Source organism: Schistocerca piceifrons, chromosome 6 (assembly GCF_021461385.2).
Source record: "Schistocerca piceifrons isolate TAMUIC-IGC-003096 chromosome 6, iqSchPice1.1, whole genome shotgun sequence".
NCBI classification, from domain to species: Eukaryota; Metazoa; Arthropoda; class Insecta; order Orthoptera; family Acrididae; genus Schistocerca; species Schistocerca piceifrons.
Genome location: NC_060143.1, coordinates 411,482,149 through 411,502,438, shown reverse-complemented (window position 1 = coordinate 411,502,438; position 20,290 = coordinate 411,482,149). Strand labels below are relative to the sequence as shown.

The 20,290-nt window shown below is 45.8% G+C and overlaps 1 non-coding gene across 1 annotated transcript; it reads left to right on the top strand.

Annotated features, from left to right (window-relative positions):
• Positions 1-1,565: 1,565 nt before the first annotated feature.
• Trnas-cga lies at positions 1,566-1,638 on the top strand. Its single transcript has one exon. It is a non-coding gene; the product is annotated as a tRNA-Ser (tRNA).
• Positions 1,639-20,290: the final 18,652 nt, after the last annotated feature.

Below are 20,290 nucleotides of genomic sequence, written 5' to 3'. Positions count from 1 at the left end.
GATGTATTTAGACATCCGAGGCTTTTTGATTGCTGATACTTTCAGTTCATCTGCGGTGTTATTTCGGACCAAGAAGCATGTGCTTACCTGATTTGAGAAACAGTTATATTAATGTCTATATTTGAGCGATGACCGTTCTGGAGGATAGAAAAAAATTATATTGCCTATCTGTAAATGCTGTTTTTATAACAATGCTAACGAAGTACCTCATTTCTCAGATAGTATCCTAGATGTATAATAATACGAGTAGATACCCGTTCGTTGCACGACTTCCACCTGTGAAGGTGTGTCTTGACGATGGTTGCTGAATGAAGAAATGTTGTAGCAGATTCCATAAAATGTATGTGTATGTGTAAATTACAGAGAGTTACACCGATGTGGCCAGTGTTAGTTCATAGGTTATACCTTTAAATCTTTCGAACTGGCCATTAGTCAAATGATTTTGAGACGTGTTGATAGCAGTTATTCACTTTTCATATTTGACTATTCAAATTATCATCCCCATTTCACTGTGGTGAACTGTAAATTGCTCACTACTACCTTTTACTAATTTTGAAAGTGTTTTTCGTATTTACTGATTCTCAGTCGTTCGCACTATGGCTGCCATTAATTTAGAAGCGCGATTTATGTAATTGTGAGCTACTGATTCAATTTCCTTTTTCATAACCAAAGTCAGACATCGTTACAAAATTGCTTAGTAGGATCATGGATTTGATTTTAACAGGAAAAACTTCAAGCATCGAGAGAGCTGTAGGCCTACAATGGTTAAAGTCCTAGGACTCACAGCAGAGCAGGGTTTCCAGGCCTAGCTTTCTTTCCATAAATTGCTTCAAACAAATCCTGGGGTGCACAATTGATATTCCCTCTCCATCCCCCCCCCCCCTTCCCATCGTCCTTTCCCAGCTGGCGCTCCAGTAGTAAACGGAACATTAAATCCTAATCTTCTTCCAATTTTTAAGACCCGCTTCTTAACATACCGTTATTCACAAGGAGTAAGGGCTCATGTCTTAAGTGCAAGTATTCAGCGGAGATTGAAGAAGAACGTTGTCTATCATGGCTGTTGAGATCATTAAGAGCAAAGTAGCAGCGTCTGAGACGTTTTGAAGGACCATGTAATGTGTCTTCTACTGGCGGCCACAAGTAAACGGCCCAGGTATAGCGAACAAAAAAAAATTATTGAACGCAGTTTCCATAAAAATATTCTCCACAATGAAACAAATAAGGATTATTCTTCAATACGTGAAACAAAATGAATGCTAGTCCTTCATTAAGTGAAACAAAGTAAATGACCGTTCGTAAATAACTTAACCAGTTGGACTTCCATAGTCACAAAGTAAATAAATAACTTCTGTAATCAGAATGAGATTTTCACTCTGCAGCGGAGTGTGCGCTCATATGAAACTTCCTGGCAGATTAAAACTATGTGCCTGACCGAGACTCGAACTCGGGACCTTTGCCTTTCGTGGGCAAGTGCTCTACCAACTGAGCTCCCGAAGCACGACTCACGCCCGGTACCCACAGCTTTACTTCTGCCAGTATCTCGTCTCCTACGGGGTGTGAGTCGTGCTTGGGTAGCTCAGTTGGTAGAGCACTTGCCCTCGAAAGGCAAAGGCCCCGAGTTCGAGTCTCGGTCGGGCACACAGTTTTAATCTGCCAGGAAGTTTCATATCAGCGCACACTCCGCTGCAGAGTGAAAATCTCATTCTGGAAACATCCCCCAGGCTGTGGCTAAGCCAAGTCTCCGCAATATCCTTTCTTTCAGGAGTGCTAGTTCTGCAAGATTCGCAGGAGAGCTTCTGTTAAGTTTGGAAGGTAGGAGACGAGGTACTGGCAGAAGTAAAGCTGTGAGTACGGGCCGTGAGTCGTGCTTCGGTAGCTCAGTTGGTAGAGCACTTGCCCGCGAAAGGCAAAGATCCTGAGTTCGAGTCTCGGTCGGGCACACAGCTTTAATCTGCCAGGAAGTTTCATATCAGCGCACACTCCGCTGCAGAGTGAAAATCTCATTCTGGAAACATCCCCCAGGCTGTGGCTAATCCAAGTCTCCGCAATATCCTTTCTTTCAGGAGTGCTAGTTCTGCAAGGTTCGCAGGAGAGCTTCTGTAAAGTTCGGAAGGTAGGAGACGAGGTACTGGCAGAAGTAAAGCTGTGAGTACCGGGCGTGAGTCGTGCTTCGGTAGCTCAGTTGGTAGAGCACTTGCCCGCCAAAGGCAATGGTCCCGAGTTCGAGTCTCGGTCGGGCACACAGTTTTCATCTGCCAGGAAGTTTCATATCAGCGCACACTCCGCTGCAGAGTGAATATCTCATTCTGGAAACATCCCCCATGCTGTGGCTAAGCCAAGTCTCCGCAATATCCTTTCTTTCAGGAGTGCTAGTTCTGCAAGATTCGCAGGAGAGCTTCTGTAAAATTTGGAAGGTAGGAGACGAGGTACTGGCAGAAGTAAAGCTGTGAGTACGGGGCGTGAATCGTGCTTCGGTAGCTCAGTTGGTACAGCACTTGCCCGCGAAAGGCAAAGGTCCCGAGTTCAAGTCTCGGTCGGGCACACAGTTTTAATCTGCCAGGAAGTTTCATATCAGCGCACACTCCGCTGCAGAGTGAATATCTCATTTTGGAAACATCCCCCAGGCTGTGGCTAAGCCAAGTCTCCGCAATATCCTTTCTTTCAGGAGTGCTAGTTCTGGAAGGTTCGCAGGAGAGCTTCTGTAAAGTTTGGAAGGTAGGAGACGAGGTACTGGCAGAAGTAAAGCTGTGAGTACGGGGCGTGAGTCGTGCTTCGGTAGCTCAGTTGGTAGAGCACTTGCCCGCCAAAGGCAAAGGTCCCGATTTCGAGTCTCGGTCGGGCACACAGTTTTAATCTGCCAGGAAGTTTCAACTTCTGTAATACTTGAAAAAGTTACATACGCTTCAGTGAACACAGCCCTAAAGCTTTCAGAGTTTTACGTTAAAAACAGTGAATGATGTTTCTGCAAGCAACATGCCCTTTAATTAGCGAAGCCTTGAAGTCGTAATAACCTTAGGTTAAAATAGAAAAATAAATTTCTCACTTCAGGTTTAAGACCAAAGTTCAGCTCTAAGTTCCAGTCAAGAAGAATAAACACTTAACAATCCTTATGGTGTACTTCGCTGAAGAAGCATTGAGAGCCAACAGTAATGAAATACCTAAATCCGACAAGAACAGGAACTTCCAGTCTGACGCTGTCTTCTTGGCTAGAAGGAAACAGTATAATTATACCACGCCTCAGCGGCCACGTCGTTTACCACTTACAGTCCAAGCTGAGGAGGTGGTGTGCTGTCCAGAAGTCGATGGCCCAGTCTTTGGTGTGGAGAGCTTCAGGTTAATGACTGTGATGGAACTGCTCTCCGGAGCTCATGTGCTGCCCTTAATGGCCGCGTTGCGGGTGGATACGTGTGGGCCTACTTTTAGCACATGACATAGTGGATGCATGAAGAGGTTCAGTTTGTGGACGACCTCTACCGACGTTATGTAAGCTACCTGGTGACCTGGCTAGACAGCTGTTGACTCCCTCTGATGTTCCAGCTGCAGAGTTCCGGGGCTGAAAAGTTGCATGTCGTTTGCACTGAGGGGCTCAGCATAATGCAAAATACGTGAGGAGTAAGATGTGCATGGTGCCGTCGGCACTGATGTCTGGGGCGCCAAGGCATCATGCTTCAATTCTTTGAAGTTGTATAAGGCAGATATGGCAATCTAAATGAATTTAGGCATTTGAAATTAGTTTCGCCAGAATACGAGTTCAGCAGCTTAATTGGTGCAATGCATGTCTCTGTTAGTGTTACTGGCCAGTGGGTTGTTGTATATTTGTGTGCTGTTTTCTAATGATGTTGGTGGCGAGTACCAGTGCCAGATAAAACCCATTCCTGTGAAAAAGCATCAGATCTTGATAACGGCCCTGTGATTTCTTCCTATTAAGATCGAATGAAAAATGTGAATGACTATTACAAAAGCAAAAAATATTTCAAGAAGTCTGTAACTGGGAAGTATGTTCCTTATTTAGGTTGCAGTACCCTGCAGATGCACAACCTCTGGCAAAGAGCAGAGTAAAGACAACCACCCCACGAGCAACGTGCGTCAGAGAGGAACAGTATTATATTATTTGATTTACACTTCCTATTTAAATAGGTCACAGAATAAAGGTTCAGTGTAGTGATGCTGTATTGTCACAGCAGAGAAATTCACAAATGGTATGATAACATGTCCGGTGTTTTTCATTCACATCAGGCACATAGCGTTGCAACTGTGGGACACACAGGCTCTAGAGGCCATCGTGACGGAAAAACGCCGAGTGGCACTAGATCCAGCAATTATAAGCATTAGTCATGGTTCACCACACCACATTTTGCATCATGTGTTCCAGTTTCACATGGTACCTGTAATACAAGTGCTGCAGGTAGCACAGCTATGAAACAATGATATGTTAATGATTGTGAACAAGTTCTGTTCGTTGAATAAGAAGATGATAACTTCAGAAACCGTCAACGAGAACGAAATTCGTGTCCACTGCACCTTAAAGAAGTGAAGGGAGGGAGTAAGGGAAGTCGCATTCCGTGCGTTCCACAGCCACCAGACCGTTCCCGAGCGATACCGACATGTCTGGACCACTGGTTCAAAAATGGTTCAAATGGCTCTGAGCACTATGGGACTCAACTTCTGAGGTCATTAGTCCCCTAGAACGTAGAACTAGTTAAACCTAACTAACCTAAGTACATCACACACATCCATGCCCGAAGCAGGATTCGAACCTGCGACCGTAGCGGTCTCGCGGTTCTCAGACTGCAGCGCCTAGAACCGCACGGCCACTTCGGGCGGCCGTCTGGACCACTCAAAGAAGCATTAAACATACGAAGTTCCGGTCTGATGACGTGTTATGCAAAAATGAACTGTTTACTGCGAAGATTGAGGGACATTGTAAGCGTTGCCGAACTTGAATTGAGCATAGGAGACAAAGTAAATAATTTTAAAGAAGGATTAGGCGCAGAGAACCGCGAGATGGCGAGCGGTCTGCCTGTCTTCTCCCGCCTCGCGGCATCATGTGGATGCGGTATGGAGGGCATGTGGGCAGCACGCCGCTCTCTCCACCGTTCTACAGACTTTCCATCTACATCTACATCTACAGATATATTCCGCTAGCCACCAAGCGGTGTGTGGCGGAGGGCACTATTCGCGCCAAAGTCATATCCCCCCCTTTGTTCTGCTCGCCGATCACGCTGGTGATAAATGACTGTCTGAACGCATCAGTACGAGCTCTAATTTCCCTTATCTTTGAATGGTGATCATTGCGCGATATGAAAGTTGGTGGTAATAATATATGCTCTACATCCTCGGCGAAGATCGGATTTTGGAATTTAGTGAGCAGCCCCTTCCGTTTAGCACGTCGTCCATCTGCAAGTTGTAAGATGGAAAGAACTATGCCCTTTACATGAAGTCATTAAAGATCACCTAACTCACGTTGAGCGAACAGTAGGGCTGAACAAAATGACTGACAAGACACAATGCATCTTGTAGAGGGTATAGTATGGACGTATTGGAATAATTAATATCGGGTGATGGTTTTAAAGTAATTCACACGACATGAAAACTTTGTGGAAACGAGTCGATTTACTGGACGCTAGTTTACCCCAGGGAAGTATTTAGAGTTGACTGTGGCTGGCTGTCGAGCGGCGAAGGGAAGCGACAATAGGCAGCTTAGGGCGGCTCAAGCTCTGAGAAAGCGGTAACGCAGCGCGGCCTCCAGCCGCCTTAAGATGAGTGACAGCATGGGTGGTTGACCCCGACCCCATGCTGGTGTACAGGGAAGCAGACGGAGAACTTGTACGCCTGTTGATAAATGTCCGTCGTCCCATTTTCAGGGAAACATGCCAGAAAGCCGTGCAAAGCTACAGTGGAGCAGTCAACAGAGGTCAAAATATACGTGTTCGTGACTACAGCAACTTCACACTGAATTCACGGTCCGCAGAGTCTGAAGTAAATCAGGTGAAGAGCGACAGAATTAAATACGCGGCCTCTGATGGGTACGTAGGACCGAGGAATTTGAAGTACTCTCCTGGGAGTCAGAATTCCGGAAAAATTGGTGTTTGTGCAGATGCTAACCTTGATGAGTGGCCTGGGAGGAGCTACATAGAAGAAGTTGAGAGGAAGGGAAATTTTGTGGAGCGACGCATAATTAACGCGACTTGCGCTGCAATTGGCGTAAGTGATTTTGCTGGAGGGGAAACCGAGGCGAAGAGCGGACTGGGAGAAGTCTCCATAGAGGTCTTCCGTTCCCAGCTTGCCTAGAGTGCAGATGTGGCGTTCTTTACTCAGCCTGCCTGAGAAAAAGTGAGCATCTCTGCGGTTTAGTACTTAGCAAATGGAACGATTGAGCTTGGAGATAGAAAGTTTTGGTTCAGCTATGTACTGAGCAAGATAGCTAGGAGTGAACAGACGAGCGCAGCCTTGCAGCACCACGAGGTCGGCCGACGTCCACACAACGACGCCACTCTGCCACGCTGTATTCGGTGATATTGCGCCTGCTCCAGCCACTGATTAATTTGTTGGATCACGTCGGCAAAGTTTACATGAGGGTTTCATGGGCCGTGTATTGTAGAATTCTTCTCGCACTTCGCATTACGCCTGGGTCAGTCAATAGGAATTACTTTTGAGTTGTCGCGCTTTACTCCACGCAAACGCAATTTATTACCACTGCCTGATAGGAGAGTCTTGTAATGTGATGGTTGAAGGTCGGGAGTTAAAAAATAAATTTGTGCTAATAGACTGCACCTATTTGCAATCAAGTAGTTGAAATCCCAAGTCACTTTCTTAATTAATCAGGAGTCACAGGGCCATATTACTTTTTTGCGTTATCCGATATTGCGGTAGTTTTGCACTCCCTGTTGATCTGTTAGTCAATTAGTTGGGGTGAAACTAGCTAAGTGAGGGGTGGGGTATTACAAAGTGTGTCCCACTTCAGACTTTCTATGAGATTTGCAACGCTCTCGCGATGGCTAAATGTTCCAGCCACGAATCTTGCCGCTCTTCTTTGGACCTTCTCAATCTCTTGACTCAGACCCAACTAGTAAAGGTCCCATACAGACGAACAATTCTCTGAGACTGGACGAATTAAAATATTGTAAGCTATTTCCTTTATTGAAGGACTGCATCGCTTCAGGATTCTACCAATTAACCGTAATCTAGAGTTGGCCTTGCCCATTACTTGTGTAATCTGATCATTCCATTTGAGATCATTTCAAATAGTCACACCCAGATACTTGACGGATGTTACCGCTTCCAAAGACTGGGCATTTTTTTTGTACTCGTACATTAATGAGAATTTTCGCGTTGTTATACGCAGTAGGCTACACTAACTAATATTGGTAGATAACTGCCAGCATTACACTACACTTTTATTTTCTGCAAATCCTCATTGATTTGTTCACTACTTTAGTGTGATACTACTTTCCTGTAGACTACACCATCATCGGCAACCAGATCGTTCGTGTAAATCGTAAAAAGCAGTGGACCTATTACGCTGCCCTGGGGCACACCTGAAGTTACGCTTGTTTCTGTTGAAATCACCCCGTTCAGTACGACGCACTGCTCCCTGTCTGTTAGAAAACTTTCTATCCATCATCGAATAAACCGTAAGCGCTCACTTTTTGGAGCAAGCGACAGTGCAGAATGAATCGAACTCCTTTCGAAAGCCGAGGAATATGGCATCAATCTGGTAGCCGGTATCTAGAGCCTGTTGTATATCACGCGCAAAGAGGGCTAGCTGTGTCTCGCATGGTCACAGTTTCGTAAAACAGTGCTGGTTTCTGTGAATGAGCTTTTCAGAGTCTAGACGGTGGAGCCGATACTGTTCGGTCAATTAGCACCCTAATCGGCATGACGAGGTTGAGTGCAGACCGTACTGATGTTGCCACCAAAAAAAAGTTCTTGGCAGTACCGGAAAGCGAACCTGGGTCCTTTGAATGGAAGGCTCTATGCTCATCTCTCAACGGCGGAGAACGGAGTGTAAACCAAACCGCCTAACAAGAAAAGGGAAGCACCAAGAAGACACGGTCGGATGTCAATGTAACTTCGTACACCTACACACCACGGGCGATTACGTTGGTGATTAGAGTCGCAATTCTGTGTGAGAGATAGAATGGCCACAAGAGTACGTTACTGCTGTTTCCGGGCCTGGTAGGGTACACAAGGGATGTGTACAGCGCAGTGTCACATCTTGAGTGAGCACCGAGAAGGACACTAAGATGTCGCATACTCGTGTGCGATAGCCCTATCTGTAACTGACAGAGATTTAAAGGGACCTGATTGTAGGTCCCCAGTTGGCCGACTGTCCGAATCGTTCGTGTCCAGATTCGCGGGGCATTAGTATGTGATAGTGAGCTGCAAGGGAACGTGATACATTCATACCCGTGGTCAAGATTCCGGTATACCACGCCTAATCACCACAACGAAGGAGTGCCGAATTGTGCATTAAGCACATTGTGAACCCTTCACATCTGTCATCCGAGAACAAGTACTACTCCCTACAACTTTCCATCGCCACTGATCAGAGACAATCTCAGTCCGAACTAAGGAATTGCCATCCCGTGGATATCCGCATTTTAAAATCAGTGATCCATGCACAGACGCAATCACGCCGGTGAGATACACAGGACTGTTGGTTGCTATCCACTCGAACTCTGCACGAACGGCTCGTATCCACCCACCACGGCCGCTACATCGTTCAGTTTCCTCTCTCGGCAGCGCAACTGGGAAATTCAAGATGAACAGTGCTGTGCCAGTGACAGCGCATACTTGCATTCTGGTCCCCAGATGTGGGGCGATACCAATAGTGAACAACTGGTAGTCTACAAAAGCCAATTGCACTCGAGTTTTCAAGATGCCTTTGCACGGAAGCACGAGGCAGGGTGTAAACTGGACCTCCATAAAGGCTACTAACCCCTTGAAGATGTCCTCCACAGAAATGAATGTACGTATGTATATCTGTAAGTATCTACGTTCCACATGTCCTTCTAAACCATTGGGACGATTCACAACCAAACTCGAAAAACATATCACTGCCTGGAAAGCCGTGGGGGGAAGAAACACCTATCTATCAGAAAGGTGCTGGTGAAAAAGCGGTGTAGCCCAGGATGTACGAATATCTATACTTCATTCGTCCAGTATTTGAGAGTTCACTATTCATGCAGTAAAACTGTAGCATCGAGCATGACGTTCTAACATATTACTTCTGTACTGTTAACTCAGAGAACAGAGAGAGGAAAGAGAAGGAGATGGACAGAGAAAAGAAAGTGACGGAGATGGACAGAGGCATCGGGGAAGGAAGAGCTGGTCAGAGAGATGGAGGAGGAGGAGATGGACAGATAGAATGGGAGAAGGAAATGGACAGAAAAAGGGAAGAGGAGGATATGGACAGAGAAAGGGAACAGAAGGAGGTGGACAGAGAGAGGAGTGAGAAAGAGATAGACAGAGGGACTGGGGTGGGCAAAGAGAGGGGGCAGACCAGATGGGATTAGAAGGGGAGGAGGAGATAGACAGAGGGCAGAAGAACAGATGGACAGAGAAAGCAGGAGGAGATGGGTGGAGAGAAGGCAGAGAAAGAAATGAACAAAGAGAGGTGGAAGGATGAGGTGTAATTACAGGAGGGGGGGGGGGATGGAGAAATTGACATAGGGGAAAGGAGTGGATGAACACAGGGAGGAGGAGGAAATGGACAGAGGGGTAAGGAGCAGATGGACAGAGGGAACAGCAGCTGATGGACTGATGGACTGATGGGGTATCAGTAGATGGATAGGAGAGCAGGAGCTCTGATGGATGGATGGGGGGGGGGGGGAGGGAAGCAGATGGAGAGAGGGAGGATGACAGGAGGAGACAGAGTGGGTGGTGGTGGAGAATGTGGGCAGAAAGAGGATCGGAGCAAGAGCTGGACTATAAGGATATTAGAATAAGGACATACTTGGGCAACAATGGGTGCTCAGCTAATGTTTAAATGTGTGTGATTCTTCAGGCTGTATAAATTTACATTTCTCAGCACCAAACGCGTCAAATCCTTCACTACATTTTATAACTTCACAATGTCTATCAGGATAAAATTATTACTTAATTGTGTGATCTTCACTCTACAATGGATTGGTAATGTGTGAACGACTAAGATAGGCGCATAGTAAAGTCCTAGTAACAATGGGTTATCATTCGTTTTCCTTCACTTGCATAAATGCCAAATTTATATAGTCCGCCTTTGGCAAGTGTGAATTTCTCTAGAGAATGTGATAGTAAGCTAGTGTCACTACGAACTGAATGTCAAAATGAAAAACTGAAAAATGAAGCACTCGTCGAAACGTACTCTTGCTAAAGAGCATCAAAGAAGTCCGACATGGTGACAGAAATCATCATTGGTTTACTGTGCCGCCCAATAGTAAACAGCGCAGAGCTTGAATTAGAAAATAAGCCACCAGTGTACAGATCGAACACACCAGAGAGAAGAACCTGCTGCTCCCTGCATCTGGTAACGTCCAGTGTTTAAACGCTCATTGCTCCTAAGCTCGAAGAGCACACAGTGAAATTACTGACGAGTAATTGTTTCTATGAGGGATCTTAATAGCTTCTCTGTGTTTGCTATGCTGGACTTCCCGCGCTACGAAATATTCTCTAGAAAAAACTTGTCACTAAGGGCTAGAGATAAAGTGCGACGCTATTTCTTATCATGTTAAGCAATAAAAGTTTCCAAATATTATTATCGTCCTTGATGAGGGACATGAAGTTCTGTTGAAGGACATCCGTGTTTGACGTACTCTGAACTTTCTTTCATTTCTGAAACAATCACATTCCTTGAGACAATCGTAACGGTTTCGGCCTTCATTGGCCATCTTCAGAAATTATTAGTCATGGGATGATTATATCATAAAATGTTATTGCGCTAGAAATAAAAAAGAAAGTTTATCGTCATTGTTATTGTTAATGTCGTTCAGGGAAATTACCTTTATGAGGTATCATCTGTAAAACCTGGAAGTTACAATGGCACAAAGTAATTCAGTATGTAACTAAAATCGAATGGGTTTGCACAGTCGTGAGACCCTGGTCTCGCAATCGCTTGACGGTAGTTCGAATCCCAGATTAGATTTTACGTAGTTTCCCTTAGTAGCGAAAAGCAGAAGCCGGGATGATTTCTTTGAAGAGAAAATGATCGATATCATTTTCAAATTCCAGAACTCATAGAGTGGACAACAACACCCTAATCCTGGTCTTCTAGAAAAGGTATGAGCGTAGCTGAGCACGGTGTGTACTGTGCATCTCGCAAGACGACAGTGTGTATACGGGGTAGGTCGGATATTTCTCCCAGGAGTATTTGTAACAGGTAATAATTTGTAATGCTCTATCAATCGCAGTTTGTTTTGACACACTAATTTTGTGTTAAAATACACTAGGCTCAGCACATTTCATGAGTCACTACGCATCTCTACTTCCAAATCAAGGCGCTGCTTCGACTACGAGAATTTTTAGCACCGTTCAGCATATCACGGCTGACGCTGCCCTAGTAACTGACAGACTGCCAGAAACAAATGCGAATTTCTTCATCACTGCTCGAGGAATCGTAGCAAACAAACCCAGCAGCGAACGTGCACGGCGCTTGGGGATAAAAAATGTATTCAAGAGAGGGATTTTAACTAGACACGTAATGGCAAGTCCTGAGATGTAACGACCTTGTGCCAGAAAGCCAATAAAATTGTGGAATAGACAATAAAATAATATTGTATGTATTATACACACATCAAAAAAAGTTCGGCATCACCTCGGTTCCGAGAGTTCCGGAACCTGTAGAGAAAATTGGAATAGAGATCAATATAAACATCGTTTCCGCCCTTTCTATTGTTCATGAAAACCACATATTACCTGTTGTACCACCCTACAGCGAGACCTTCAGAGGTGCTGGTCCAGATCTCTGTACACAACGGTACCTCTAATACCCAGTAGCACGTCCTCTTACACTTATGCTTGCCTGTATTTGTCGTGGCATACTATCCACAAGTTCATCAAGGCACTGTTGTTCCAGATTGTCCTACTCCTCAACGGCGATTCGGTGTAGATCCCACAGAGTGCTTGGTGGGTCACATTGTCCATAAACAGCTCTTTTCAATCTATCCCAGGCATGTTCGATAGGGTTCACGTGTGGAGAATATGCTGGCCACTCTAGTCAAGCTATGTCATTACCCCGAAGGAAGTCATTCACAAGATGTGCACGATGGGGGCGCGAATTGTCGTCCATGAAAACGAATTCCTCGCCAAAACGCTGTCGATATGGTTCCACTATCGGTCGGAGGATGGCATTCAAGTATCGTACAGCCGTTACGGCGCCTTCCATGACCACCAGTGGAGTACGTCAGCCCCACATAATGCCACCCCAAAACAGCAGTGAACCTCCACCTTCCTGCACTCGCTGAACAGTGGGTCTAAGGCGATCAGCCTGACAGCGTTGCCTCCAAACACGTCTCCGACGATTGTCTAGTTGAAGGCATATGCGACACTGATCGGTGAAGAGAACGTGATGCCAATCCTGAGCGCTCCACTCAGCATGTTGTTGGGCCTATCTGTCCCGGCTGCATGGTGTCTTGGTTGCAAAGATGGACCTCGCTATGGACGTTAGGAGTGAAGTTGCGCATCATGCAGCCCATTGCGCACAATTTGAGTCGTAGCACGACGCCCTGTGGCTGCACGAAAAGCATTATTCAACATGGTGGCGTTGCTGTCATGGTTCCTCCGAGCCATAAACCATAGGTAGCGGTCATCCACTGCAGTAGTGCCCTTGGACGGCCTGAGCGAGGCATGTCATCGACAGTTCCTATCTCTCTGTATCTCCTCCATGTCCGAACAACATCGCTTTGGTTCACTCAGAGACGCCTGGACACTTCCCTAGTTGAGAGACCTTCCTGTCACAAAGTAACAATGCGGACGTGATAAAACCGCGGTATTGACCGTCTAGGCATGGTTGAACTACAAACAACACCAACCGCTTACCTCCTTCCTGATGGAATGACTGGAATTGATCGGCTGTCGGACCGCCTCCGTCTAATAGGCGCTGCTCGTGCATGGTTGTTTACACCTTTGGGCTGGTTTAGTGACATCTCTGAACAGTCAAAAGGATCGTGTCTGTGATACAATATCGACAATCATCGTCTGTCTTCAGGAATTCTGGGGCCCGGGGTGATGCAAAACTTTTTTTGATGTCTGTGTGTGTATATATATATTTATTTCGATTATGTAGGATGGACAGAAACAGTCTGAAAAACTTGTAATTGTATAACATGGTAGGTTGTGCTTAGAAATAATTGTTAAGAAAAACATTTGATACGTTGCGCCGTCTCCGAGTTAATCATCATCTAAGTTAGCCAGTCAGGCCATTGCAAATATAGGTGAGGCAGCACTTCCCCGGGGAACAGGAGCATTGGGCTCCTCAGATACGAATTGGTATGTCAAAGTGTGTGCCTTCGCAGCCGCAAGAGTATTTTCCCGTGAGAGGAGGGGGTGGGGGGAGGATGGGGTTGATGACACTGGCTGTGGTGTGGCGGCTGTAGGATTTGCAGAGACTCGATACACAGCAATAGTTTGTGTGCTAATTGTTCAGTCCAGTATTTACGTGCGTGTCTGGAACACAGGTGGGGGGGGGGGAGGAGGGGGGGAAGGAGGGGATAGGTTGAATTAAGGAAGATTGCGATGGGGGATGATTGTGTATTGGAGACTTTAAGTGATTGTTATTTTAATACTCTATCACGTCATTTTTATGCCGGTGGTGAGAGTAATTGCCTTTACAGTAAGAATTTAGTGATGCCGTGCATGGATTTTTCATTGTTGTTTGAAAATCTACTATGAACACTGTTGCAGTGAAGTCTCATTCCTATAATGCAGGTAGAATGTAGACATGGTAGCTAGCATGTGTCTGTTTGTTATTAAATATTGCAATGCGGAAATTCTTAAGCTTTCAAGCATCTCGTATTTACGCATGTGTTTTGGAAATACTGGTACTGGTCATGCTATGTGGTGCTTACAGAAAACACAATGGCATCATTCTATTACAGTATTTCTTCCAATAGAGCAACATACTCATTTTAAAACATACATCATGACGTCACATCCTACCAATGCAGGGGGGAGAGGGTGACGTAGATTTGGAATGTAGCAAGAGTTTATTGTCAAATATTGTGTTGTAGTATTTGTTTGACATTTAAAGTCTCAGTGGTAGTTGTTTAATATTTGAAACTTCTGCAAAAGCGCATTTAATGTTAAATAATGCATTGCAGATATTATGTAACTGATAATAGGGACGCAACTTGTTAAATAATGCACTGCAGTACAGTAACTAATTAACATCATATTTACACAGATCTTAGGATGGAGATGTGGTTCATTTGAAAATCAATGACACTGCAACAAATTACCTAAAAGTTGTAAATAGCAGGTATGAGAGGAAGGAGTTAATTGTACTTACATGTCTTCTTATATTTTGTATTCTGATTGGGGGTGATGGCTGGTCTCTCCTGGTGGTTCATGATGATCCTTCCGCTAGTAATAAAAGGAGGAGAAAGGAAAGGGGGCTTCATTCCTATTGGTTCAGAGAGGAAGTTTAAGGAGGGGAGGTGTGAGGGAGAGAGGGCCTTGAATGTTCCACATACCTGAGGTGTATGGGTTGGGTGTGGAGTCTCCAGCAGGACAGAGTGTAGGATGAGCTTAGAGCTAACAAGGCCATTTGTCTCAGATGTAACATGAAACCGGGAATGACCTTGAGACAAAATCTTTATCGGCACTCGTGCCTCCTCCACCTGCCCCCCCCTTCCCCACCCTAGCCTACTGCTGACACCCACCAACGTAGAAAGAAATCACGATCACAAAAATAAGAGAAATCTGAGCTTCCACGGATAGACGTAGTTGTTCGTTTTTCCCACATGCTATTTGAGAGTCTAACAGTCGAGAAATAGTTTAAAAGTGCTTCTATCTACTATGTACTTCAGTTTATCCAGATTCTATCTGCTTAAACTCTCACCTTCTCGCAGTTTCTTCAGTTTTAATCTACAGTTCATAACCAACAGATTGTAGTCAGAGTCCACATCAGCCCCTGGAAATGTCTTACAATTTAAATCCTGGTTCCTAAATCTCTGTCTTACCATTATGTAATCTATCTGAAACCTTCCAGTGTCTCCAGGCCTCTTCTACGGATACAACCTTCTTTCATGATTTTTAAACCAAGTGTTAGCTATGATTAAGTTATGCTCTGTGGAAAATTCTACCCGACGGCTTCCCCTTTCATTACTTATCCCCGTTCCATATTCGCCTACAACTTTTCCTTCTCTTCCTTTTCCTACTGTCGAATTCCGGTCCCCCATGACAGTTAAATTTTCATCTCTAATCACTATCTGAATAATGTCTTTTATTTCATCATACATCTCTTCGTCATCTGCAGAGCTAGTTGGCATATAAACTTGTAAATAATAGATTTCAGGTATCAGTCGTCCTCTGGAATTTTTATTGGAGATCTAGATTTCAGCTAGAAACTAGCAATTCTCAATGCACTGTCATTTTTAATCAATCCACGATATTGATCGAAGCAGGCGACATGAATTAAAATTCGCACTGCAGCTGGGACTCGAACCCGCGCTTTCTCGCCTGCTAGGCAGAAATGCTAACCATTACACCACCGCAATACGACGGTCAACTTTGCTGCGCGAAATAACTAAGCTGAGTGCCCTCCCCAACAAAAACTTCTAATCATTTTTCCCTTATATATTGTCACTACTGCCAGGGCTCTCAGATATTGGCAAGCACCCCAGCATTGGACGTAATGGGACGTCCTTGTACCATTGGTGATCTTATAGATCTTATAATTAAATGTTTCCTTGTGTAGCTGTGAGTCCATTAATGTTGCAGCTCAGTGTATTCGGACGTGGGCAAATTGTTGATGCTTGTGTGATGAGTGCTTCTGTAGCCAAGAGAGCCGAAGTGTTTGCTGTTTCAAGAGGCACTGTTTCGAAGATTTATAAAATGTTCGAATGTGTGTGAATTCCTAAGAGACCAAACTGTTGAGGTCATCGGACTCTTAGACTTACACACTACTTAAACTAACTTACACTAAGAACACCACACACACCCATGCCCGAGCGGCCACTCCACACTGGGAAGATCTATACCGCACACGAGGAACGCACAAAAACTGTTGTGGCGTAGTAAGACAGCCACGCCACTCGGAAGTAGCCGAAAGGCACGCGTTAGACTCACGCAGGCTAGAGATAGGTCTGAAACAGGATACGTAATGAATGCTATAAAAAAAAGTACGTAGCTGCTGGAATACTTAACTTTAATCCATCCTTGTTGTACATCGCTATTGACGATACAAGTGAGACTCTATAGATACATGCAATGTTACTAATGGCGCCTTGCTAGGTCGTAGCCATTGACTTAGCTGAAGGCTATTCTAACTATCTGCTCTGCAAATGAGCGAGGCTTCGACAGTGTGCATCGCTAGCTACGTCGTCCGTACAACTGGGGCGAGTGCTAGTACGTCTCTCTAGACCTGCCGTGTGGTGGCGCTCGGTCTGCGATCACTGAAGTGGCGACACGCGGGTCCGACATGTACTAATGGACCGCGGCCGATTTAAAGCTACCACCTAGCAAGTGTGGTGTCTGGCGGTGACACCACAAAAACATCATCGGCTAAATCGCAACATCCATGAAAGTGTGTGTTGAGTGGTTCAAATGGCTCTGAGCACTATGCGACTTAACTTCTTAGGTCATCAGTCGCCTAGAACTTAGAACTAATTAAACCTAACTAACCTAAGGACATCACACACACCCATGACCGAGCGGGGTGGCGCAGTGGTTAGACACTGGACTCGCATTCGCGAGGACGACGGTTCAATCCCGCGTCCGGCCATCCTGATTTAGGTTTTCCGTGATTTCCCTAAATCGCTCCAGGCAAATGCCGGGATGGTTCCTCTGAAAGGGCACGGCCGACTTCCTTCCCCATCCTTCCCTAATCCGATGAGACCGATGACCACGCTGTCTGGTCTCCTTCCCCAAAACCAACCAACCAACCAACACATCCATGCCCGAGGCAGGATTCGAACCTGCGACCGGAGCGGTCGCTCGGCTCCAGACTGTAGCCACTCCGGCCGGCTGTGTTGAGTGATCGTGACAGATGGTATTTGTAGAGAAATGTGACCAAAAATAAGAGGGAGACAGTTTAAAAAGTCAATGCAGAACTGAATGTCGCGCTCGCGACCTCTTTTGGCATCAAAACAACATTATGGGAGCTGGAACTCCAAAACCGCTCATCAGTGATGTAAATGCGTGTAACATGAAAACGTGGCACCGAAGCCATAAAATCTGGACTGTGGACCAACGAAAGTAACATATTGGTCGTGTGGCTCTTGTTTCACACTGCTTCCAACTTCTGGCCGAGTATGCGTCCCAAGAGTGAAACGTGGCGGGGGTTCAGTGATGATTTGGCGCGCCCTATCGTGGTACTCTTCAAGGTCGCATTCCTGCCAAGGGCTATGTGACCAACTTGCCTGGTCAGGTCCATCACATGGTACAATGTTTGTTCCCCGATGCTGATGCTGTGTTCCAAGATGTCAGGGTCCCTGTTCACTCAGCCCGCATCGTCCAGGACTGGTTTTGTGAGGTCGAGGGTGCACTGTCGCTTCTCCCCTGGCAACCACAGTCATCAGATCTCAGTAATATTGAATCTTTGTGATCTACTTTGGTGAGAAGACTGCGTGATCGGTATCCATCGCGATATCGTTACCCGCGCTTTCAAATTGTTTTGCAGGAAGAATGTTATCAGATTTCCTTGAAAACCTTACAGGTCCCGTATTTATCCATTCCGAGATCACTGAAAGCTGTTTTTGTTATGACGTAACTAAACTGCAATGGTCCAGCCATAACTGTGAGTTCTTTAATTGATCTGGGACATGATTGATCGGAACTACATCATATGAAATATTAGTTCACTTTGTTATAGGAATGATACATTTATACAATCCGTAGCCACAGAAATGTGTCGAATATTTAAATGTTCCTATGAATACTAAAGGATCACTTGACACAATATTTACTAAATTCTTCTCTTGAAGTATATAAGTTCAGTGTTGCATCTAACACATGAGTTAACACATGAGCCCTAACTAATCAATGTTGTCTGCTTAATCAGATGTTACGAAGTGGGACAGAGCCATCTTCTGCTCTGCTATAGACAGGTATCCATTTAGTGACACTGCGGAGCTGCGAGTGAGAGCGTGGTTCCGCCAACGCCTTCCATTCATCGGTGGGGATTGCAGCGAGACAGCGCTAACTTTTGTGACATCGATGCGAGCTGCCGACTTTGGTACAGCATCGCAATCTTTGGACGATACCACAGTTCTGAATGGCAATGGGTTGCGTACTCCTTATGAGCCTAGCTAATGTGTTGAATTTTTAGTGTTTCCGTATTATTGTCCACTCCCGTTGTACCAACACAAATAAGTAGGAATTTGAAGAACCTGAGGTTGCTATAACTTCCTTTTGATTTCGATTTCAGGCACAAGAACATGGAAGCAGCTTTGTATACACTGAGGTGCCAAAAGTCATCGAATACCTCCTAGTATTGTGTCGGGCCTCCTTTAGCCCGGCGTAGTGCAGCAATTAGACGTGGCATGGACTCAATCAGACGTCGGAATTCCCCTTTAGAAGTACCGAGCCGTGCTCGCTCCACAGCCGTCCATAATTGCCGATCCAGAATTTCGTGCATGAAACGACCTCTCGATTATGTCGCATTAATGTCCAGTGGGGTTAATGTTGAGCGATCTGTGTGGGCAAATGGTTCAAATTGCTCCAAGCGCTATGGGACTTAACATCTGAAGTCATCAGTCCCCTAGACTTAGAACTACTTAAACCTAACTAACCTAAGGACAGCACACACATCCATGCCCGAGGCAGGGTTCGAGAACCTGCGACTGTAGCAGCAGCGCGGTTCCGGACTGAAGCGCCTAGAACCGTTCGGCCACAGCGGCCGGCTGTGTGGGCAAATCCTTCGCTCGAACTGTCCAGAATGTTCTCCACAATAATCCCGAACAACTGTGGCCCAGTGACATGACGAATTGACACTCATAAAAGTCCCGCCGTTGTTTGGGGACATAAAGTCCACGAATGGCTGCAACTGATCTCCAAGTAGCCGAACATAACCAGGACCCAGCCCATTCCAACTAAACACAGCCCAATCCATTATAGAGCCACCACTAGTTTGCACACTGCCTTGTTGACAACATGGGTCAATGAATTCGTGAGACTCTGCGTCACACTCTAACCCTACCATCAGTTCTTACCAACTGAAATCCGGGCTCATCTGACCAGGTCACTGATCACCAGTCGTCTCGGACACGGTCACGAGCCTAGGAGGGGCGCTGCAGGTGATGACCTGTTAGCAAAGGCACTTGCATCGGCCATCTGCTTCCATGGCCCATTAACACCAAATTTCACCGCACTGTCCTATCGGATACATTCGTCGTACGTCGCCATTGATTTCTGTGATTATTTCATGCAGTGCTGCTTGTCTCTTAGCACTAAAAACTCTTCGCAAACGCAGCTGCTATCGGCCGTTGACCACTGCATCGTCCGTGGAGAGAGTTAGTGCCTGAAATTTTGTATTCTCGGCTCACCTTTGACACTGTGGATCTTGGGATAATAAATTCCCTATGGATTTCCGAAATGGAATATCCTATTCGTTTAGCTTCAATTGCCAATCCGCGTTCAAAGTCTATTATTTCCTGTTATGCGGCCATAATCACGTCGGAAATCTTTTCACATGTATCACCTTGACAGGTCCGCCAATGCACGGCCCTTTTATACCTTGTGTACGTAGTACTAGCGTCATCTGAAGCCGGCCGCTGTGGCCGAGTGGTTCTAGGCACTTCAGTCCGGAACCGCGCGACTGCTACGGTTGCAGGTTCGAATCCTGCCTCTGGCATGGAAGTGTGTGATGTCCTTAGGTTAGTTAGGTTTCAGTAGTTCTAAGTTCTAGGGGGCTGATTACCTCAGATGTTAAGTCTCACAGTGCCCTCAGCCATCTTTTTTCGTCATCTGTATATGTGCATGTCGCTATCCCATGGCTTTTGCCACCTCAGCTTGAACGTCTCCGAATGAAAGCAGGGAGGTGTCGCAGGCAGCGTCCACTGAGGAGGCCGGCGACAAGTCGCTCTTGTTAGGAGCAGCGGCAGCGGCAGCAGCAATCAAGGCCGGCCCCCAGAGGGGAGCTTGTTTGCGCGGCGGC